We start from the raw sequence: 24,915 nt of genomic DNA on the forward strand, positions 1-24,915 counted from the left end.
GGAAGCCAGGCATGGTGGAGCATGCCTTTAATCCTAGCACTCATGGGAGGCAAAGGCAAGCGAATCTGTGAGTCAAGGCCAGCCTGGTCTACATAGAGAGCTCTAAGACAGTCAGAGCTACAATGTGAGACCCTTGTCTCTAAAAAAGTAAAAAATAAGGGGGAGAACAATATTGAAAGACACTGTGTGTCAACCTCTGGTATCCACACATATATGCCCATGCACACATGTATACCCACATACTCTACACATACACAGACAAAAAAAAAAAAAAAAAAACTATAAATACTGAATTTCAAAGAATTTTATTTCCAGGACTTTACAAATATTCCTCTATGAATGCATAGATACATATAATCACAAAGTTGATTTCAATACCATTTTAACAAACTACCCCAACGAATAAGTATCACTGTAATACTTCTATCATTGATGACAATTATATAATAGAATACTATGCAACTGTGTCAAAGTAGTTCCAAGATTCAGCTTAATTCTCAGTAAGTACCACAAGCTTTTTATATACAAAGTGACACCCTGATTTTAAATTTTATTTCAAATTTATTTTATTTTAGATGTGTCTTAGTCACTGTTCTATTGCTGTGAAGAGACACTGTCCTTGGGCAAGGGGCAGGGCCAGTTCTTCTAGGCCCATGCCACAGGGGCCAGCTCTCCCCAGGGACAGTGAAGGGCACTGGTGTAAGCTAGGCTCGGCCCTCCAATTTCAACACACATTGTTCCTATAGCCACTGTGGTAACACGGGCCACAGGGATCAACATACAGGACCAAGGACTCAGCCCACAGCCACAGATCAGTCTCAGACATTACCACTGCCCGAAAACAGCATGGCCCTCAGACACCAACATGGTCTTGGGTGGCTGACCAGACTCTGAGTATCCACAGAGCCCTCAATGGTAACAAGAGACACAGACATCAACTCAGACACTGGCTGGTATAGGGCCTCACAGGCCACTCTGATTGGCATGGCCGCAGTGGCCTGCTTCAACTTTCTAAGAGCTGAGATTACAGGCCTGTGCACAACATGAGGATCGAATCAGGTTTCAACACAACAAATCAATGGAAACTGGTCTTCAACAGATGGAAAAGCACTAGTACTAAACAGATAGGAAGCAGCAGTAGAAACAGGAAAATAAGAAAAGCAAGAACATCTTCATCAATACCATCTTCATCATCCCTTACTTCAGACAACCCACAAAAGTAATTTCAGGTTGATCAAAGACCTAAATGTAAAGTTTATCAAACTTCTTGGGGAAAAAAAAAGGAAAGAGAAAATCTTGGCTTTAACCAAAGTTTAGGCAGGAAGATCTTTAATATTCCACATAAGTCCACAATAAAGACTGGTTCAAAAATCTTCAAAACAGCTTCATGTACCATAACCAAAATCTGAAAATAACCCAAAGTACCTGAGAGACAACCCGTAAGTCATGTGGGGATAGACAAAAGTGACATATCACTACAGTAGAAACTACCCAGTAAACAAAAGAACACACTAGTATAAAGAACAAGGGTGGGAGTTGAGGATTTAGCTCAGTGGTAGAGCGCTTACCTAGCAAGCACAAGGCCCTGGGTTCGATCCTCAGCTCCAAAAAAAAAAAAACCAAAAACAAAAACAAGGGTGACACTCATAACTATGCTGAGCAGCAGAAGCTATACACAAACACACACTGTAAGAGTCTACTTTTCATGAAATTATTTTTTTAAAAAGTCAAGTTTCACAGTGACAGAGAGCAGATCAGATATAGCCAAGGGTTAAATGTCAGGGAGGAAATGATGTAATCTAAGTGGGATGGAAATGTTCTTATCTTGAATGTGATGTTGATTTCTAAAAGTGTCCTCAAAACACACCAAATTTAGTCTTTAAGAAATCAAATTTTAGCCGGGCGGTGGTGGCGCACGCCTTTAATCCCAGCACTCGGGAGGCAGAGGCAGGCGGATCTCTGTGAGTTCTAGGCCAGCCTGAGCTACAGAGCTAGTCCAGGACAGACTCCAAAGCTACACAGAAACCCTGTCTTGAAAAAACAAAACAAAAACAAAAAAAACAAAACTGAAATTTATCATATAATCATACTCTGATAAAGGTGTTCAACAAATAAGCTAAAACCAACAGGTTCCAACAGCCAAAACCATAATTAAACCAAAAAGGCAAGGTAAAGAACAGGGTGAACTTCATGCAGTTAAGTGGAGGAAGCAACACACACACCCATGTTTATGCACACAGTGAATGGAGGACTGTAGAAGGAGACAGTGATGACTTCTGGAAAAACAAACTGTGGGACCAGTGTTAGGATCAGGAGAGAATCTTACTTTTCCTTACAAGGCTACCAAAATGTTCTACTACATTAACATAAGACGGGTCAGCAGAAACAGGCATTTGATACCGAGCCTAGGGCCTGACCTCACTTTGATCTCCAGAACCCACATGGTAGAACTAGAGAACTGATTTCCTTGACCTCCATGCACATAATCTGGCAGGCACATACTACATCTATGTACACAACAAATAAATAATGAATGAATGAATGAATGAATGAATGAATGAATGGAAAAGCTGTAGAAGCTGAAGAGACAGCAGTTAAGAGCACTGGCTGCCCTTCCAGAGGATCAGCCTAGGTTCCCAGCACCCTCAGGGCAGCTCACAACCTTCTATAACTCCATTTGCAGGATATGATACCCTCTTGTGATCTCCAAATGCAAGTGGTACACAGACATACACATAGGTAAAATACCCATCAATATAACTCAAAATAAAAATTTTAAGCTGGGTGTGGTATGCATGCCTTTAATCTCAGCACTCAGATCAAAGCCAGCTTAGCCTACATAGCAAGGTCCAAGTCAACCATGGATACGCTCTTCCAGAGGATACAGGTTCAAATCCCAGCACCTACACAGTGGCTCACAACTACTCATACCCTCAGTTCCAGGGGATCCAACAAGAAACACATGATGTACATACATGCATATATGCAAAACATTCATACAAAGTCAAAACAAATAAATCTAAAAACAAATAAAAGTGTAAACTTAAACTTCCCTGAAAATATAAAGCATATCTAGCCTTTTAATCATCTCAAAATACACAAAATTAATAGAAGCCACTTACCTCAATGAAATAGAAATCCTGTATCACCTTTTTAAGTTTCTTGATGTTAAGTGATTCTTCTAATTACAACTGTATACTTGGGAACCTGGAAGAAAAAAAAAAGAATTCTATAGCTACAGAAAAACAAGCTGTTGAAAAAAATACATAATTCAAAACCTAGAAAAGTATTGTTATTAAAAATTGCCAAGTTGGGCAGTGGTGGCACACAGCTTCATTCTCAGCACTCTACTCGGGAGGCAGAGGCAGGCAGATCTCTGTGGGTTTGAGGCCAGCCTGGTCTACAGAGAGAGTTCCAGGAAAGCCAGGGTTACACAAAGAAAACTTGTCTCAAAAAAAGTATAACAAAATAATAATAATAATAATAATAATAATAATAATAATAATACCAGCACTTCAGAGGCAGGCAGATCTGAGTTTGAGGGCAGCCAGAGCTACACAAAGGAAACCTGTCTCCAATAATTTAGTTAATTAACTAATTAATTAATCAATCAACTAATTTTTTAAAGCAGAGTATGACCCAGATAGCCCACTTTTCTGTATTTACCCAAAAGACACCAAGATAATAAATATTACAGAGATACTTGCATATCAGTGTTTATTCCAGTCCTATTCTCAACAGCTAAGTCATGGGATAACACAGAAACAGACAAAGAAAATGTAGTTTTATAAACACAATGGAATTTTTTTTCGGCCATAAAGAAAACTGAAATTGTATCATTTGTAGGAAAATAGATGAAACTAGAAACTATCATATTAAGCATGAATTCAGTCAGTCTCAGAAAAACAAGTATCACAAGTTTGCTCTCATTTGTGGATCTTAGACTTTAAATACACATGATTGTACTTGATGACATGAACAAACAAAACCGTATGGGGAACAAAGGAGACTATTGTTTGAATCTTAGATGGTCTTATAACAAAAAACTCAAAGCCAGATATCAGGGTGAAAGCTGAAAGATCAGAGAAGCAGAACAGCCAGTAACTGGTTCTTACCTCTACAAAATCCTCAGTCTAAACTGTTTCCTCACACCTTATATACCTTTCTCTGCCCTGCCATATTACTTCCTGGGATTAAAGGGATGTGTGTTTCCCAAGCAAAGGCATAAGATCTCAAATCCTGGGATTAAAGGTGTGTGCCACCACTGCCTGACCTCTATGTCTAATCTAGTGGCTGGCTCTGTCCGGATCCTCAGGCAAATTTATTAGGGCACACAATATAATCACCACAGGCGACTAACAGGAGATTAGTAGTAGTAGGGAGAGACGCTCAAAGGAAATTTAAACTTGCCTGAAAATGGCTTTATGTAACCCCCAAAATAATAAAATCCAGGCATAGGGCACACGGCCAGCACTTGGGGGATGAAGGCAGGAAGATGAGTAGTTCAAGGTTATTCTTAGCTATCTAGAGATTTCCAAATCAACTGGAACTTATGAGACCGTGTCTCCCATAATCATTACATACATACATTTTTTAAAAATGTTTTTGAATGGTGGATTAGCTCACTGGTGTGGCCCAAGCATATAGTCCCAGTTATTTAGGAGGCTAACTCATAAGGGATCCCTGAACCAGGAGTTTGGACCACTCCAAGCAATACAATGAGACACTATCCCTTTAAAAGTTTACTTCTACTACCTCAATTTCTTTAAAAAATTTTTTTTCGTTTTGTTTTTTTCAAGACAGGATTTCTCTGTATAGCCCTGGCTGTCCTGAAACTCACTCTGCCTCCCAGGTGCTGGGATTAAAGGTGTGCACCGGCGCCACCACCCAGCTATTTCTAAAAATTTTATTTTATTTTTTTAAGGTTTATTTATTATGTATACAGTGTTCTGCCTGCACGCCATTAGAGGGCGCCAGATCTCATTACAGATGGTTGGGAGCCACCATGTGGTTGCTGGGAATTGAACTCAGGACCTCTGGAAGAACAGCCAGTGCTCTTAACCGCTGAGCCATCTCTCCTGTGCTCTAAAAATTTTAATTCAGCAAATAACTTGGCAGTCTGGACCTACCTTGGAAAAAGTGGTACATAGTGGCATCCCCCCTTTAATCCCATCATGGGAAGCAAGGACAGCCAGGTCTCTATGAGTTCCAGGCCAGCACAGTTACAAGAGGAGAACTGTTACAAGAGGCTAACATTATGTTTTAGGTTTCAATTATTGCACATAAGAGATCTATAAAACTAATGCCTCTAACAAGTAAGCCCCACTTGCCCAAGGACAGATAACTTCTTGGAACACTTCAGGCTCTTGTTCATGTAAGATAACAAGCCAAGGGTTTATAAACAAGCTGTAGTTGCCCATACACAGGATATGCTTGATCATATATGTAGGCAAGAGTAAGTAGGCAGGAAGTTTGTCAGGATATATGCCTGGGGGTTTTTGCCTTTATAAACCCCTGAATAATATAATGTGCTAATATACTCTGGGAATCCTGGGTATGGACCTGGCCAGTATTTTTAAAAGCTTCCTTCAAATTTGGCTTAAAAATTGTAGTAGTGGTCTTATTCTTACCCAGTAGGATTAGTATTTTTGAGAACCTGTCTTTAAAAAAAATAAATAAAGGATAGAGAGATGGCTCAGCAGTTAAGAACACTGGTTGTTCTTCCAGAGGACCTGGGTTCCATTCTCAGCAGCCATTTTACATTCTACCCAGCTATGTTTGAGTAGTTTCTTCACAACCTGTCAACATGTTTGATTGTTGCTGTTTTTTAATATTTATTTATCTTTTGCAGTCTAAAGTGTTATCTCATAGTTTGGTTTGGGGTTGCCTAATTGATAGTAATATTAATCATCATGCGTTTAATGGACATTTGTACATCTTTTTATGGAAAAATACCTTTTCAGAGCTTTTGTCTATTAAAAATTTGATTACATTTTTCTATTTTGTTTTTGTTTTGTTTTAGGCAGGGTTTCTCTGTGTAAGTCTTGGCTATCCTGGAACTTTGTAGACCAGGCTGGTCTACAAAGAGCCACCTGGAGTGCTAGTAGTATGCCACCCACCAACAAGAAAAATTTTATTACATTTATTTGTGTATGTACATGTGCACACACATTTGCACGTGGCAATTAAAGGCCAGCTCACAGAAGTTGGTTCTCTCCTTCCATCATGTAGTTTCCTAGGCTCAAACACACTTGTCAGGCTTAGTAGCAAGAGCCTTTTACTCACTGAGTAATCTCACCGTTCTTTTTGTTTTCTGAGCCTGGATCTTGCTATGTAACATTGACTGAACCTTGTTGTGTATACTCAGCTGGCTTTGAATTCAATACTCTAGGTTGTGAGGCTGAGGAGATGGTTCGGAGTTTAAGATCACTTGTTGTTCAGCTGGAACCTCCAGCTCACCCCTGCTTGATCTGGAAAGCCTCATTCCTCTCTCCAAACCCCACCCTCTCAGAAAATCTCCAACAAAGAAAAGGCACCCAAAAGCCAAGTTACCCATTTTTGGCAACTATGGTGACTCCTCCCCTTAAGTTACCAGAGGGCCAAATCTTTGCCTAAAGTGTATCATACATGGGCACAACCCAGCTTACAGACAGTACATCATCACCTCTTGCCTACAGGATATTTTAAGCTTCCTGTTTTAGTTCAGCCATGTGACTTCTCCAGCCCCTATCTGTGGGGCTGGAGGATTCACCCAGGAGTTGCTTTGCTCAAAATAAACCTGTTCTTTTGCTTTTTCAATTCTGCTTGATAAGGCTTACTGCATTGGTGGAAAAACCTATTATCACATTGCAGAAAACCTATTATCTTGGTGCTAAAACCCAGGAGAAGTTTTCCCACCAGGTGGACCAGATCCCCCAGCCCAATTCCCCAACCCTAGTACCCCACCACCTGGCCACATGGAGAGCCACTCCTCTTCCCTTATCTTCCTCTCTTCCAACGGGGGTGAGATACCCATTTCCAAGCTACTGCCTACAGAGGTACCAGTTATCTCTTCCAAGTCAAGATCTCTCCTGGGTCAAATACTCCCAAGGTATCCTGCCAAGCCAAGGCTGCACCAGGGCAAACCCAACCCGCTTCTGGAGCAAAGACAATCTTTGTTCTAGAGGACCTTTGCAGAGGAGACATCCTTCTCAAAGACTACCCCGACTGCTCTACCCCAGGCATGAATCTTAAAGAGTCCTATTAATAAAATCAAACTCGGTGCTAGTTATTGGGGTGAATGCTGGCAGATCAGAGAAGCAGAACCAGCCACAGCCACCTCACCTCGCCAATTCCTCAGCTGATTCTGTTTCCTCAGACTGGATGTCTCTCAGCTGAACTGTGCTGCTCAAAAGCCTAAAAGCTTAACCAGGCAGTTGCTGGTTTTCACGCCTTATATACCTTTCTGCTTTCTGCCATCACTTCCTGGGATTAGGGCTGTGAGTCACACAGAGAAACCCTGTGTGTGGGAGGGGTGTGTGTGGGAGTCACCATGCCTGGCTGTTTCTAGTGTGGCCTTGAACTCACAGAGATCCAGATCTCTACCTTTGGAACGCTAAGATTAAAGACGTGTGTGCCATCATTTTCTGGCCTCTATATCTAGTGGCTGTTATGTTCTCTGACCCCAGATAAGTTTATTAGGGTGCACAATATTTTGGGGAACACAATACCACCACACCAGGCTATCTCAGCAGCCACCTTGCCCTAGTCTTTGATCTCCAGCATAGGCTTGGAAATGGACAACCCTGGGTCTAAACCCAATCCTCAGTCACCTCTGGGGTGTCTGCTCCCAAATTTTATCTAAATCAGAGCTGTCTGACACCACAGGACAAATGGTTTGAGCTCCCTAATCCAGAGTTGCTGAGCTCTGCACCCCCACCCTCCCCTCTGTAGCCGTGCTCAGTGGCCCAGGTTTTGTCAGTCAGGGTTGCGGTGGCTCCAGGGGCTGTTTCACCAGGAACTGACCCGAAGGCATGCACCTCAACGGGGCTGCCCAGGTCATTGGCATCCCTCACCTCTTCTTCTTTTTGTCTCTTCCCTGTTCTGTTTGTCTTTCTACCTACCTCTCTCATGTCTCCACTCCAAGAATATTGGAGCGAAAGGCCTTTAGTCTTTCACTCTCCCTATTCCCCAATAGATCTCTTTCATTAACTCTGCTGTTCATGCTGTGTTCTCTTACTGGCATATCTTGGAAGGACTGGTCGAAAGGTACCTACTTTGCCTTTTTGACGACTAGGTTTTCCTGGCATTTGGTCTGAACTATGCTAGGATTCTACCCACCCACTCCACCTGCAACTATCACCCTGCTTGTTTCTGTCTGTTCTTCCACCCCATCATGCTCTACCCGCCTTGATCCAGCCTCCCCAGCAGGAGACACAGGAATCAGTGAAATGGCTTTTAAAGTTTTTAACACCAGAGAGGAGGCAGCTGAGTCTTCCTGGCACGCTCAGCTGCAACAGAAGGCTCATGCTTTGGCAGCTTCCCTGAGGCCATTGGTATTTCCATAGAGGGAGCTAGGGAAGTTCACAAGGCTCCATCCTGCCAGGGCCCAGCCAAAATCAACTCCACCAGGGGCCTGCTTCAAATGTGGCCAGGAAGGCCACTGGTCCCAGTGCTGCCCAACCCTTAGCTACCAACAAGGCTGGCAGCCTGGCCACTTGGAAGCTGGAAAGCCTCCATATAGGCTCGTCCTCTATGCCACACCAGAGGTCCAGCCGCACCAGCACAGGCATCTGAGACTCTTCCAGCCTTTGAGCTTCTTAGCCCGGCGGAGGAATGATGGCACCCCAACTCTGAGATTCCCATCATCCTCGCCAAGCCTAATGTAATGCTCCAGAAGTACATTACCTTCCTGGTGGACACAGGGCTACCTTTTCTGTCTTGACCTCTCACTCGGGTCCTACAGTTCCCTTGCCAATTTCTGTCATAGGGATGGATGGGACCCACTCCTTTCTGCCTAAGACCCTGCCACTTGCCTGCATTCACACTCTTTTCTAGTCATATACATTTATCCTGTACCTCTACTTGGCTGTAATTGTCTCAGCTGCTTTGGGACCACCCTCTCCTTGGGACCACACTCTCTTCTGACTCCCATCTTCCAGATTCTCTCATTTTTTGGGCATGATGGGATTCTTCCATCACTGGATCCCTAACTTTGTGATCATGGCCAAGCCCCTGTACCAGGCAGCCACAGAGACCCCCCACACAGGGCCCCTCACCCACCTGGCCACCCTCACTTCTCTTTACTGCAGACCTGATCCTAAAGGTCCTCACCCTAGCTCCCCCGGACTCCACCTGCCCCTACCACCCTACCACCTCTTTACAGATGAAAAGGTGGGAGTTACCACCAGAGTTCTAAGACAACCAGTTGGGCCACTGGCTGAGTACCTACAACCCCTTCTCCTTTCACATGCTGACAGCTATCCCCCCCCCCCCCCCCACGACAATGGACCCAACTGCTCCTGAGCCTGCCCTATTCTCCTCATGGGCACTGGGTACTCCTCAAGCAGTTATCTTCTAAGTCTCTAGAGCCCCAGTGAACAGGACCTTACACCACCCCTTCAGCTGCCAAGCTCCTGGGACATCAGTGCTGGTACCACTTCTCCAGGTTCAAGTGAGCACCTATCAAGGACAAATGGTCTGTACAGCAGCTGGGTCCCCCCACCCTCCAGTTTTCCAGAATGTTCCAATGAGGGGTCATGATGGTCAAGCCTATCTGCTCTTGAGTCTTGCTCATTCACCTTTGATCTTTTGTACAATAAGGACACGCCTCCATTACTTTCTTACTAGCTATCTTCTCTCTTCCCATGGCGAGTCCTGTTCATAGAGCCAGGGATAATAATCTATTTTTTTTTCTTCTTAGCAACTTACCTTCTCCACTTCCTCCCGAAACCGATTCCTGAGGTCTCCAGGGTAACATAACTCCCACTGAGCAAGAGCCCACAGACTCCTGACTCTGCCTCCCCATGCTGTCCCATGCCAATAAGAAGTAGCCAGATTTGAACCAGCAACTATATACCCAAAAAGGTCAGGAAGTTTGGCTAGGACTTCTAGTTCACCCCTGCTTGATCTGGAAAGCCCCATTCCTCTCTCTCCAAACCCCACCCTCTCAGAAAATCTCCAACAAAGAAAAGGCACCCAAAAGCCAAGTTTCCCATTCTTGGCAACTATGGCAACTCCTCCCCTTAAGTTACCAGCGGGCCAAGTCCTTGCCTAAAGTGTATCATACAATGGGCACAACCCAGCTTATGGAGGGCATATCATCACCCTTTGCCTACAGGGTATTTAAGCTGCCTGCTTTAGTTCAGGTACATGACTTCTCCTGCCTCTTCTCCCACCTCAATCTCTGGGGGGCTGGAGAACTCACTCACCCAGGAGTTGCTTTGCTCAAAATAAACCTGTTCTTTTTACTTTTTCAATTCAGCTTGATCTGGCTTACTGCTACAGAAAACCTATTAAAGGTCGGGTGGTGGTGGTGCACACCTTTAATCCCAGCACTCAGGAGGCAGAGCCAGGTGGATCTCTGTGAGTCCGAGGCCAGCCTGGTCTACAAAGCGAGTTCCAGGACAATCAGGGCTGTTTCACAGAGAAACCTGTCTCAAACAACAACAACAACAACAAAGAAAACCTATTAAAGAGGACTGGGGTTGAAATCTCAGCACTCACATGTAGCTCACAACTGGTATGGACAGCACTGCTGCTTGTCGAAGTTCCAGCATTTTGACATTGCAGATCACAATTCTCCAGCACCCTTTTACTTTCATTTTTTAATGATCAAAATTAATCATTAAAGTGCTATGGGAGTTTTCCTTATGCCTTTTCTTTGGGAAATTTTGTGTGGGCTTCAGTAGAGGGTGAGGAATATATACAATAACAGCCTCTTTAAACAAAGTAATTCTTTGGAAAAAAAAAATTCCCACCACTGTGGGACCATATAGCATGATAAAGCTGCTAGAAAATTTAGATAGTTAACATATGTTTGATAAATAAGGTATATTGAATAAATAAGATATATATGGTAATCAAGATTTATAATTTTCTATGGTCTAGTCAGGTTCACAGTAATATTTGTCTAGCTTCATCTTTGCTCATTTTAAGCTTTAGCTATTTAGATAAACTAAGCCATATACAAAACTGCAATATTCTATAATAGTTTCTGACCTGAGAGTCCTTATCCCAAGGTCAAGCATTTAAACAAAAGCTTGCATTTCCTCAGGGGCTTGAAGTTCCATTCCCGCTTGCTTCAAAGGGAGTCATTCTCCTTATCTCTGTAAGCAGAACTTGTGGCCCTCTCATTAGACTGTGGTGCCTAGTAACTTGTCAAGGTCGGATCAATCCCTGCTTACAAGCCCCAACCCAGCTAACAAGGCCCCTTTCTAATCCTTTGTGCAATTATAGCTCTAAAGGGTGTAGCCTTTATTCAATAAAGCAGCAGCCACCCCAGCCTCTGAGGGCACCAGACATGTGGTACAAAAACATACATGGGAGCAAAACATGTATACAGTTAAAATAAAATTTACGTAACTTTTAAAAATTAAATATTCCAGGCTAGCTTCAAATTTACCAAATCTGCCTGCCTTAGCTTCTCAGTGCTAGAGTCTTTTATTTCTGACAAATCTTATGTAGATAGTATAGGATGGCCTTGCATTCTTCATTCTTCTGCCTCACTCAGCCTTTTGAATGCTAGAATTACAGATGTGTGCCACCACACCTGTTTCCTCAGGGACAGTTTGAGCAAGAATCTACAGAACTTGATTTAAAATGTTAAAGATCACCTGTTGCTATTTTGAGAACTTAGAAACAGAGAAGGGACCACAGCCTTTAGGCAGGTCTACCAATTAGGAAACTCACCGCAAAGAGCACTGGTCTTATGTGGTGCACAAACACATACACAGGCGAAAACACCCACAGACAGAAAGTTTAAAACATAGGGTTGGGGATTTAGCTCGGTGGTAGAGCGCTTGCCTAGCAAGCACAAGGCCCTGGGTTTGGTCCTCAGCTCTGAAAAAAAAAAGAAAGAAAGAAAGAAAGTTTAAAACAGTAAAGAACAAACCAGCCAACCTGGTTCTTCAACCCATTCCTTTTTCTCCAAGGTTCTTTGGTTACTTTGGTTATAGGCTAACAGGTATCCTCAAAGACAGACATATCTGTGTCCTAATACATAGAACCTGTGAGTGTGATTTTCTTTTAAAAAAAAAACAAAAACAAAAACAAAAAAAAAGGTCTTTATAGCCCATAATCAACCACTTTTAAAAAACAAAAGGTCTAGTCTGAGAGGCTAGCTCCCAGAACTGCTCCAGGGTTGTGAATAGACATCTCAGTAGCTGGAGGGCGCCAGGCCTCCAGTCACCACCGGGTGGGGGGAGGTGGTGGTGGTGGTGGTTGGCAGTGGCTCGAGTACCTTTAATCACAGCACTCGGGAGGCAGAGGCAGGTGGATCTCTGTGAGTTCAAGGCCAGCCTGGTCTCCAAAAAGGCACAAAGCTACACAGAGAAACCCTGTCTCAAGAGAGAGAGAGAGAGAAAGAAAGAGAGAGAGAGAGAGAAATCCTTGAATGAAGCGAGGGCTAGACTTTTTTTCTGAGAGGAAAATAAGGAAAAACATGCTTTCTGATAGTAACTTTCTCTTTTATTTACTTCATCTTAAAAAAATCTTTCTCTAAAAATGTGTCTCCACACAGCTACATCTCTTTACATATATACATCTCAAAAACTCTTTCTGAAAAACCTCTCTTGCTCTTCTCCTTCCGCTCCCTTTGCACACTCACAGCTAGCTCTTTACACAGCTCCTCTACATAGCAGCAGCTCCTTCACAACGTGGGCTCTCATAACACATAAGTCACACTGACCAGTGAGTTACATTTGGCCGTGCACACAGCTCTTTCCCAGATGGAGAACGGCATTGAAATTCAGGATTTAACAATAACAGTTGGCTGAACCTTGAGTGGTTGGGAAATGTGCAGAAAGAGAATTACTGCAGAGGGTTACGTCTACCAAAGATGCTTCAGTCTGACCTTGATTTAGCAAAAACCACCTGGAACTTATGTGTCTGTATTCTCTACGGGGGCAGCTAGTCTGTTTTGAATATGTTCTGAAGTCTAAAATTAGCTGTCTTAGTGACTGAGAATATTGTTACTTTCCTGCGTCCGTTATGAGAAAGTCTAGTATTATTTCTATTCATCAGAATTATACAACTTAAACACAAATCATCTTTCTGACCATCCACAACTATGTGTGCCCAAAGATGGGATATTTTCTCGAGATAAACACACAAGCAGTGGGGGAAAATACCCATAGCTGTTATTAGGGAAGAAATGAAGTGGCACATGAGAAAAATTACAAACATTTACAGTCAGTGACTCCATGGCCTTGCCAGGTGGGGCTCCCCATCAGTTGGTCTGGTGGGTCAACCCGTTAAATACTAGTTGTCACCTGCTGTGTACTCCCATGACCTCCTGCAATTTTTTTAAAAAAAATTATACCCCACAATCACCCACTTTTTTTTTTTTTTTTTTTTTTTTGGTTTTTCAAGACAGGATTTCTCTGTGTATCTTTGCACCTTTCCTGGAACTAGCTCTGTAGACCAGGCTGGTCTCAAACTCACAGAGATCCTCCTGCCTCTGCCTCCTGAGTGCTGGGATTAAAGGCGTGTGCCACCACCGCCCAGCTTACAATCACCCACTTTTAAAAAACAAAAGGTCTTAAGCAGTCTATAAAGTAAGACTCAGTGTCTCCACACCCGCCTATCCTAGAGTGAGTTATAGAGGCCAGTGACAGGGTTAAAGCAGGCAAAGGTGCTGCTGCCAAGTCTGGTCACCCTATTTCAATCCCCGGAACCCAGACAACAGAAGAGCACTGAATCCCGTGAGTTGTCCTCTTTCACACACATCACACACACACACACACACACACACACACACACACACAAGCAAAACAAATCAAAGTGGGTTTCTGACCCCAGAGCAACCACCAGATAGCCAATAATAATGCAGGGTTCATCAACTTCATCAGTATTAATATTTTAAAGCAGATAATGGCCCTGGAGTGAAGAGCTGGCTGTGTGAACAGAGGATGTTCAACAGCATCCCTTTTCCCAGCGTTGACAAAACACCTCCGATATTGCCAAGTATGCCAAAAGGCAAATTCACCTAGTTGAGACAGACAAGATTAGCAACTATAGAATAGTTACTAACTGAGGAATTGAAAAAGGTGAGCCAATTCCCAGAGATGTACTGTGGTTCTCCTTAATCGTGTGAGTCCTGAACTACATTCAGGTTCACAGGGCCTGGTGTTTTTCTGAAAAATCCTAATGTGAAGTAGTTTCTGTTCTCTTCTCTTACAAGCTCTCGCTCTGCAGTCATCTCTTCTTTGTCTCTCTGTGTAACTTACCAATGAACTCCCATAATTTAAGGTCATCAAAGTTTCTCTCATGTTCAAAATGCCTAGCAAGAGCTGGCAAGATGGCTCAGCAGGTTAAGTTATTTGCCACAAAAGTCTGGATACCTGAAACCACATAAAAGTAGAAGAAACTGACTCCATTCCTACATATTCATCATGTATACACACTTCTAGTAACAAAAAAATGCAGGCCTCATGACTGCTAGGCAAACACTACCACTGAGCTGCACTGACAAAACTCTCTGATACCATGTCAGTTTAAAAAAAATTACCAATTAATTCACGATACCATGCCCTTTCTCCACGTATTCACTAGGATCAAGAATTTAGTACCTCATAAAAAATGAGTTAATCACAACAATAACAAAAGTAACAGTAATATAAGCAAAAATATACAAGACAATTCCAAAATACTCAAGAAAAGCAATAAAAAAAAAGCCAAGTCAGAATTTTGAGATGGGGTTGCTATGTAATCCAGACTGGACTCTGCCTCTCAAGTGTTATCTTGGTTTCCAAGATAAAATTTTGACAGCCTTTAAAAATAGTAGGTACATAAACTGTTAAATATAATTTTGTTTTGTTTTTTTGGTTTTTTGAGACAGGGTTACTCTGTGTAGCTTTGCGCCTTTCCTGGAACTCACTTTGGAGACCAGGATGCCTCTGCCGCATCAAGTGTTCTTAACCACTGAGTCATCTCTCTAGCACCTTATATTAATTAATTTTTAATTCAGGCATTAATTCATCTGAATATAATTAACACAGTATATTTAATCCCAGCACTTGGGAGGCAGAAGCAGGCCAATCTCTAGAATTTCAAGGCCAGCCTGGTCTACAGAGCAATTCCTGGACAGCCTGAGAAACCCTGTCTGGGGGTGGAGGTGGGACAAAAGAAAACAAAAAACTATTTAGAATCTGTGGTAGTTTGAAAGTAACTGCCCCCATCAACTCAAAGGGAGTAGCACTATTACATTAAAGGTGTGGCCTTGATGGAGGAAGTATGAAGTGTGTCACTGTGGAGGAGGGCTTTGAGGTCTCATATAAGCTCAAGCCATGCTCACTGTCACAGCCCACTTCCTGCCACCTGTGTGGATCAAGATGTAGGACTCTCAGCTCCTTCTCTAACACCAATGTCTGCCTGCACAGCATGGGCCATATCCTGCCATGATAATGGACTAAACCTCTGGCAGTAGAAACCCCTAAGACATGATTTTTAAGAGGACAAAGGGATTCTGAAATGAGAACATTAGCCACAAATGGTGGCACACACCTGTCATCGTAGCAGTTGGGTTGCCTCATTACATAGCAAGAACTTATGGAGGAAGAGGTGGAGAAAAAAGGAAGAAAAGGCCAGGCTTGGTGCTTCCCACCTTTAATCTCAGTATTAAAGCAGAGGGATAAGCCAGCCAGGGCTATCTAGTGAGATCTTGTCACTCCGAAAGGTAAGTGGGAGAAGGGAGAGCACACTGGGTGCTCACCACCTGAGAAGTGGAAGCATGTGTACTTCAAGGCCAGCCTGAGCTACAGGAGACCCTATTTTAGTGAAACTAAGGGAAAGAACCACTGCATGAAAATGACACTTAATGTCTTATTTTTTTTTTACAGGATCAGAATGAATCTTGCTATCTTCAAATATTCATACCACCCTATTCCCAAAGAGAAAAGAGCCAGAACCCTTTAAGTTACCCTTGCTCCAGTGAATTAATTCCCACCCAGTCTCAAGAACTCTAGTGATACATACTCATGGAGGCCACCACACCCACACAGACATAAAAGTAGGAAGGGGACTCTGAGAAGAGTGCCAATGGGAGAGGGGGAGAATGAGAGGTGAAAATGACTGAGGTTCATTATATAAATCAAACTGTCAAACAGAAAAACAAGCAAAGAACCAGGAGAATAATGCTTCATTACTAAGAATTACAGTAGTAAAACAAAATTTCTAGAAATATACAGCCAAATAATTTTCATTGATTCATGTACACACTCACAAAAAGCCTAAGCTTCAAAAGGGTTAACAAAATTCCTTAATGAATTACCTACAGTATTAATAATTTTACTGGTATCGGTTTCTATCCTCTTAATTCATTACCAACAGTTGAGGTTATTCAGTGAATTCTGGGAAAGACAAACCTTATAAAAGCCACAGAAAAAATATTCAACTATTTTTGAATTATACAAACCTAGTCACTTTTTTTTTTTAGGACAAATAACAATCAACTGCGTGTTTTGCTGAATCACCAAGTCAAAAAAGACCATCCTGTAAAGGGAGTTAATGGTATTCATCGTGAGTGTCCTTTTTGTGAAGCATAATTTCTCAAAATTTAAAAGAGGCACAAAAACCTGGCATGGGACAGATGTTAAATGAAATAAGATTAAGATAAAAAGAACTCGAGGAAGGTAGGGCAATACTCAAGAGGCTCACCCTCCCTGGAGATGTGGTGAGGAGAAACATTTTCTCCTGGGTGTAGCCACTCTTTAAGTTAGGTGCTCATGATGCCCATAAAGAATCCTAATTAAAATCATTGGTACCCCCACCCCAGGACTTGAAGGTAAAGGGGGGACTAGCTGAGAAGAGAAAGGTGATCAGAGGGATTGGCAGGGGAATAAGAAAGGGTAATGGGGAGTGACTGTGACTGGAATATATTAATACATGTATGAAAATGCAACAATAAAATAACGCTATAACACGCTAATCAGCAACTTTCGAAATTGTACTCATTGGGGGTTGGAGATTTAGCTCATTGGTACAGTGCTTGCCTAGCAAGCGCAAGGCCCTGGGTTCAGTCCTCAACTCCAGGAAAAAAAAAAAAAATTGTGCCCATTAAAAAATTATTTTGTTGCTAGCTGTAGTGGCACACGCCTTTAATCCCAGCATTTCAGGGGGCAGAGGCAGGCGGGTATCTGAGTTCAAGGACAGCCTGGTGTGTGTGTGTGTGTGTGTGTGTGTGTGTGTGTGTGTGTAGAGAGAGAGAGAGAGAGAGAGAGAGAACTACTACAATTCTAACTTCGTTTCCTCAGATGATAAAAGCATGAATTAGGAGCTTCAAAATTAAGCACTTTCATTTACTTCTGTTTTGTTCAGTCTTGGTGGGAATTTTTAAGTTTTTTTCAAGTTAAAAATAAAAAATTCGCCGGACAGTGGTGGCGCGTGCCTGTAATCCCAGTACTCGGGAGGCAGAGGCAGGTGGATCTCTGTGAGTTCAAGGCCAGCCTGGTCTACAAAGCGAGTTCCAGGACAGGCACCAAAGCTACCGAGAAACTCTGTCTCGAAAACACAAAACAAAACAAAAAACAAACAAAAATCATTAGTGTTAGTACCCTATGTAAAATGCATCAGAGAAGCTAAAGCTAAATTACAGCTTCGTTCACTGAAACCTTGACCAGCACAACTGAAATTGTGTTTCACCAAGTTTCTTATTTCTGGTCCTAGAGACTGAACCCAGGACCTTGCTCACACAGACACACATCCCAAGTCCATGTCTACATCTACTTATGTGTATGTACACTGAGGACACCTGACCCTCCCAAGTCAGTGCTCCCAGTTCTCCGCCTCCACGTGATCAGGTATCAAACTCAGTTTGTCAGGCTTAGTAGCCTTTTTTACCGGCTGAATCATCTCCTCAGGTCCTCAGTCCTACTTTTTGAAACTGTTCATATTATTTCACCAAGTAAGATACCGGTGTGGTGGTGCTCACCTTTAGTCCCAGCACTAGGGATTAAAGGTGATCTGAGTTCCAGGCCAGCCTGAACTACATGGTCTCTGAAAGGGGGAAGAAACCAACAGCTGTTCTGTAATTTGTACCATTTAGGTACTGTGTGCCTGCCACTGCTTCTTGCTACGAGAAACCCATTTCAGCCTAGACTGCAGTACTTCCAGCATCTTCCCGTACTTCCCGCTCCCCCGCCTACCGCCACCCACTACAAAATTCTGTCCCCGTCGCATTTTCACAACACCATTTAGAGGTGGGGTGTGGGGACCCGTTTTTCGGACTTTTGGTGACAGACTACTCTGCCTGTGCAAAACAAACCCTCGTTATAGTCTATCGAGTGAGATGAAAATTTGAGAACCAATTCGCTTCCGCGCACACCTTTCTACCGATACAAAACTTCCCCGGGGCCCCCAAAGGACCCTACCGGTGCTTCGACCCCCATCTTCAGCCTGCATTACTTCCTGCGATGGGGAACCCGGCCGTCGCTCCCCTCCCCAGATGAAGACGCGGGAGCCGGGATTCCCCACATCCCGCCCAGCACGCTGCAGGGCCTAGGGTTCAGGCCGGGTCAGCGGGAGGCGCCGGAGCCGCAGCCCCGCTGCTGCAGCAGGCCGGGGAGCGACGGCGGAAGGGAGACGGACGGACGCACGGAAGGAGGGAGGCCGGGGCGGGGACCAGGCCCCGGCGACCTGCGGGGTCGGAGCGCAGGCTGCCCGCGGTCGCCATGGCTGCACGCCACCTCCAGCCGTCCGAGGACCCCCGGCTCCGCACTACCTCTGACAGCCGGCAAGCCGCGGCAGGTGACGCGCAGCCGCCCACCTCCGGCGCCGGCGTCCGCGAGCCTCCCAGCTGGTTCCGGGGGTGCGAGGAGCCGGGACCCACGAGGAAGAGGTGTGCGGCAGCCGACAGGGAGGGCGGGACGGAAGGACAGCCGCCCGCCCCCCGCGGGGATGGGAGAGGGTGGCGTGGACGCGGGGGCCGTGCGGGATGCTCACGTACCTTCCCGCTGCGTGGCCGGGGGTCCAACCGGAGCCCGCAGGGCGCCTCACATCCGGGTACCCGGAGACACTCAGCTGCTTCTGCCGCGGCCGTCGCCGCCCCGCGGCACAAACACCAAACTTCCGGCGGCGGCGGCGGCGGCGACGCCTCTCCCGTCAGATGGGAGTTACCTGGGGCCGTCGTGGGTGCGCTTGCGCAGCGCTTCTCTTCAGCCCAAACCCGCTCGGCTGACGTGCCCAGAAGACGAAGATGGCCGCTGCGCTCCCTGCGTGTCACGCAGTTTTCACCCGGGCCGAGGCAGCCCGGCGTCGGGGAAAGACGGGCTGGAGTCTACACTCGGCGCAGGCGCGGTGGGAGGCCGAGCGTGCGCGCCTCCGGGCGTGGGCGCCCTGGGGGGAGGTGGCAGCGCCCCCTGTTGGTTACGGCTTGTGCTTGTCATCGTCTCCGGCCAGATACCCATCTAGGGCCTGCGAGATGGCACAGGGTCAAAGAGCTTCGGCCAAATAATACAACCGAGATGGATCCCTGTGAGCTGTCTTCTGACTGCCACCTGCCAGCCATGGCACGTGCACCCACACACACGGAAATGAGAACTATAATGAATTTGTAAAACCCCTTTAAAATAAACTCACCCATCCCTTTCTGTGGGAGCTATTCCAAGGGCCTTTGGTCTTTAGCAGGGGCCATTAATGTAAAGAACAGGGGTAGGATTAAATGACCATTCTTACCCAACTACACCAGAGCACAAGATTCACCCTTCCTTTACCACTGTTCTTCTGCCTGAGAGCTAAGAGCCTAAAATGTAGAGTTTCCACTAAGTTTAGTCAAGGTGATATTCAGACAGGCTGTGGCTTTTAGAAATGGCCAAAGAAAGATCGAAAAGTAGTTGTTCTGAGTTTTTGAGACAGTTTCATGTAAGCCAGGCCTCTCATTTTTTGTGTAGTTTAGAATGACCTTGAATTCCTGATCCTCCTGTCTCCACCTTCCAAGTTCTGAGCCTCCACACCCAGCCTCCCAATTTATGCTTTAATGGCATATAGGAAATGGCTCATGTTACAATTTAAAAAACGATGGGAAGAGCCTAGAGGTGGTGGCGCACGTCTTTAGTCCCAGCACTTGGGAGGCAGAGCCAGGTGGATCTTTGTGAGTTCGAGGCCAGCCTGGGCTACAGAGCAAGATCTAGGACAGGCACCAAAACTACACAGAGAAACCCTCTCTCGGAAAAAAAGAAAATGAAAAAGAAACTATGGGAAGGAGTCACACCATACAACAGGGCTCACATGGGAGGTTTATTGGAAGATAAAGATTGAGAGAGAGAAGGGGCAGAGAAGGGGGCAGAGACGAGACGGGGTCCCATTCCAGAAGAGAAAGAGAGAAGCGGTGGGCAAGGAAGGCAAATGCACATGAGGTACTCTTAGGGGCTGAGGACCCAAGGGCAGGCCCATACATCGCCTGAATGCTGACAGCTCAACTAGTGTTTTTCTTCAGTTTAAGATTATCGAAGAACTAGTGAGGGTTGTTTTTAGTAGGGTGATTCAGTTTATCTTTACCAAGTTCATTCACACACACACACACACACACACACACACACACACACACACACGCACACAAACATGAACATTCTTACAAAATAGACTTTCTAAGTAATGTAACTCTGTTAGTTTTAGATGAGAGCATAAAACCCCACCCCAGACCAAATAAAATCATATGTACCTATTTTTGATAAAGAAGTTATTTAAACCAGGAGTTATTTTGATGAACCAGACTGCCTCCATCTTAGGCTAAAAAGCCATCTTATAGTAAAGACAAACTAGGCTCATTCCTGTTTATGATTCAACCTTTGTTTCTCAAGGATTGGGCTTTGCTCCACTTGTGACCTTAACTACAAATGGTTCTGTACTGCCTGTTCCAGGAATGACAATCATGTCTGTTTCAAAACGTTATTTATAACCATTTTGCAACCCTACCTTTGTTTCAGACAGTTATAACTGCCTATTGTTATGACCACTATGGTAGTTTGAAAGAAAATGGCCCCCATAGGGAGGGGCACTATTAGGAAGCGTGGCTTGTGGGAGTAGGTATGACCTTGTTGGGGGAAGTGTGTCACTGTGTGGGGGTGGGCTTTGAGGTCTCCTATACTCAAGCTATGCCCAGTGTCACACACAGTTGCTTCTGCTGCCTGTGGATCAAGATGTAGAACTCTCAGCTTCTTCTCCAATACCATGTCTGCCTGCACACAACATGCCATGATGATAATAAACTAAACCTCTGAAACTGTAGGTTTTCTTTTATAGGAGTTGCCATGGTGCCAGGTTGCAGTGGCGCACGCCTTTAATCCCAGCACTCAGGAGGCAGAGCCAGGCGGATCTCTGTGAGTTCGAGGCCAGCCTGTCTACAGAGCAAGATCCAGGACTGGCACCAAAACTACACGGAGAAACCCTGTCTTGGAAAACAAAACAAACAAAAAAGAGTTGCCTGGGGGCTGCTTAAGAGCACTGGCTGCTCTTCCAGAGGTTCTGAGTTCAATTCCAAGCAACCACCATCTGTAATGAGATCTGGCATGCAGGCAGAACAATGTATACATAATAAATAAATCTGAAAAAAGAGAGAGTTGCCATAGTCATGTGTCTCTTCACAGCAATGGAAACCCTAAGACAGTACCTTATGACCACCTTTACTTGAGTCTTTGTTTCAGGAGGTCATTATGACTAACTTGTTCTGCTTCTGTTCTACTTCTGTAACCCTGATAATTTTGCCTGCCAAATCCCGGATTTGGAAACCCCCTAATCCTGAGCTAAGAAAACTTTGTCTTCGGAACTGAAGAGATGGTTAAGAGCACTGCCTACTCTTCCAGAGGTCCTGAGTTCTATTCTCAGCAGTCACATAGGGGCTCACAACATCTATAATGAAATCTGGTGCCCTCTTCTGGCCTGCTGGCATATATGCAGGCAGAACACTCTGTGATAAATATAACTTAAAAACAAATGAAAAAAAGAATTTTGTCTTCCTCATATCCAGTGCTGATCTCTTGAACCCCACCTTAGTGGGAGACAGCCTGTGTACACAAATTTAAAAAGCTTGCTTTAATTAATTTTGCCATGACAATTTTGGTTGGTGGTCTTTCTCTTTGAATCTTTGTGATTAACTATATATATATATATATATATATATATATATATATATATGGGGAGAGAGAGAGAGAGAGAGAGAGAGAGAGAGCATGGGGCTATAATCCTAGAACTCAGTAGGCTGAAACAGGAAGATCATGAGCTCTAGACAAGGCTGACCTGGGCTACAGAGAGAGATCTTGTCATGTTTGCCCAAAAAGTAATTTAAAGTATAATTAATAATCTGTTCATTGTAGATGTCCATCTTTAAAACTATATATAGCCAGTTACTTAAATATGCAATGAAAAACAAAATGTTTTTGTCTACTTCCTTATAAGGTCCCAAGAGCAAACCAAAATATCATTCCACCAAAGTTCATCCTGGAAAACCAATGAGTTTATTGAGATTACTCATAGAGCACGAATGAGGGGCTATTCACAGCAGCTGCACTATAAAGACTTGACCCATACCCTCACAGATGGAGTCCCCACTTCAGTTATTCTTCCTTGCTTATATACTCTAGCACCTCCAGAGACACCCTGTCCCTCCATACAACCACATGCAGTTGTGTACAATGCCTGGGAGGAGCTACTGAACTCTGATGAGAGCCCCACCTTTTCCTTTATGAGGGGGTATCAACAGTCAACAAGCGCAGTGAAGGGTGAGAAACTCTTGCAAGCAGGCACAGTTCATCTGTTGAAGATGGTGGCTATTTTGCCCAAAGGATTGTACTGTACAACATTTGAGGGAAAAATAACCTTTTCTGGCATTATTGTTTATAATTTGAAAAGCGTTTCCCACTTCTGATTCAATACCAGAGGTCTTTGTAGTTTAACTAAACCTCAATTATTCTGTAATATTACATATAACATATTTTGTTTTACCTTTTGCCAATGGTTTTCTTCTGTCAATGAACTTTAGAACTTGACTCAGTTATCTGGTTATCCACTGAGTTAAGTTAACCCATGAAGTAGATACAGTGTATACTCATGATGGTCCTTGACTGAATTTTTAGTCTTCTCCAACACAGAATAAAGAATTCAGGCTTTGCAAATAATGGTGAATGAGAAGATTAATATTTAACTGACACAAGAGTATAAGCCACGAATGGGGGGGGGGTTTAGATCAGGGACCCAAGACTAGGAAAGAAAACATTTTCTTACATAACTGCTGTATAGCCAGGCAGTGGTGGTGCACATCTTTAATCCCAGCACTCAGGCGGCAGAGGCAGGAGGATCTCTGTGAGTTCAAGGCCAGCCTGGTTTACAGAGTGAGTTCCAGGACAGTCAGGGCTACACAATGAGACCATATCTTGAAAAAAAAAAAAGTAAATAAATCTCCTGTATAGAAAGACATTCGCCTTAGGAAGAAAAACAAAGAAGAGCTGGACTGTAACCCAGCTAAACATCACTTGCCTGGCATCCTTAAGGCCTAGATTTGGTTCTCCAGTTTAGGGCATAGGGGTTGGCTCATCAGGTATGAGGACTCAAGCTTATCATCTCAGCTGTCAGGGGGCAAGAAAGAGACAAAGACAAGAGGATCAAGGCAAGGTCCACCAGCCAGAGCTACATATCAAGAGTTGTTCTCAAAACAAAGGAGTGGGAAGGACTTCTCAACTGATGAAGGCTCATTGAAGCTTATCCACCTGAATTGGATCTCCAGAAGTGGAGATTAGTTTAATTAGATTAATTAAGGTGGGATTAATGAACTGACTCCACAAAGTTGTTTTCTAACCTCTGTATACGCTCCATAGCACAAGTGCCCGCACACATACGTGTACACACAGGTGCACAATAATAATAAAATTTGTAGTGGTTTGAAACAAAAACAAGAACAAAAATGCACCAGGAAGCTGTCTTGCAGGTAAATGCAGGTGCTGCCTACAAAGCCTCACACCTGAATTTGATTCCTATAACCCATGAAGTAGAAAGAGAGAAACACTCCAGCAGTTTGTCCTGTTCTTCATGCTTGTGCCCTAGCACTCCCTGTTGTGTGAGACAGAAACACTCCATCCTGGAGGAAGCTCCTTCAGCAAGAAAGTAAACAATTCAAAATAACTTCAGGAAGTCCCTGAAACTGAGCAGATTCACTACACCCCTCCCTGCCAGAATAAGCAATAAAAGCAGAGAGTCCTTCTCAGAAGAGCAGAGAGCCAAGCTTCAAAGAAGACTAAGACTAGACCAGCTGCCTGGAAGAAGTGGAAACCAGCTGAGCTGCCTGGAAGAGGTTTGGTCCAAATGAGGCATGTGAACACTCTCCAACCTGCTGAGCTGCCTGCAGGCTGGGCAGTGTACTCTAGGTTCTTAGCTTTGGAAGTTGTCACCAATGTTAGTTTCTGCTGCTGCAGCAGCCTGCCTCTGCCACTGAAGCAGTTATATCATCCATCACCAATGCTAGGTTCCTTTCCACTGTCAGCAATGTGACATGTATGCCCCTAAAAGTGTCCACTGAGCACAATTCACTGCTTTGAGATAACCCCTCTGTACATGAATATGTTTTATTACCATTGGTTAATAATAATAAAAATAAAAAAAGCTGTTTTTACCTATAGCAAGGCAGGATAGAGCCAGGCAAGAAATCTAAGCAGAGATACAGGGAGAAAGGGCAGAGTCAGGGGAAACATCAGCAGCCCCTGAAGGAGCAAAATACCAGAGCTCTGGTAAGCC

The 24,915-nt window shown here is 44.1% G+C and overlaps 1 protein-coding gene across 3 annotated transcripts in view; it reads right to left on the reverse strand.

The window, feature by feature from the left end:
* Positions 1 to 19,499, reverse strand: part of Esco1 (establishment of sister chromatid cohesion N-acetyltransferase 1) — a 60,491-nt gene extending 40,992 nt beyond the window's left edge. Inside the window, exons 1-2 of one of the 3 annotated variants that reach the window (XM_036205003.1) lie at positions 19,142 to 19,497; positions 3,123 to 3,207 (exon numbers count right to left, since the gene is read on the reverse strand). The gene's annotated coding sequence lies outside the window, so the exon portion shown is untranslated. Of the gene's footprint in view, positions 1 to 3,122; positions 3,208 to 11,889; positions 12,016 to 19,141 lie in introns of those variants that run through there. The other 2 variants (XM_036205004.1, XM_036205005.1) reach the window with 2 other exon arrangements.
* Between the last annotated feature and the right edge of the window lie 5,416 nt (positions 19,500 to 24,915).

Source organism: Onychomys torridus, chromosome 13 (assembly GCF_903995425.1).
Source record: "Onychomys torridus chromosome 13, mOncTor1.1, whole genome shotgun sequence".
Classification (NCBI taxonomy): Eukaryota; Metazoa; Chordata; class Mammalia; order Rodentia; family Cricetidae; genus Onychomys; species Onychomys torridus.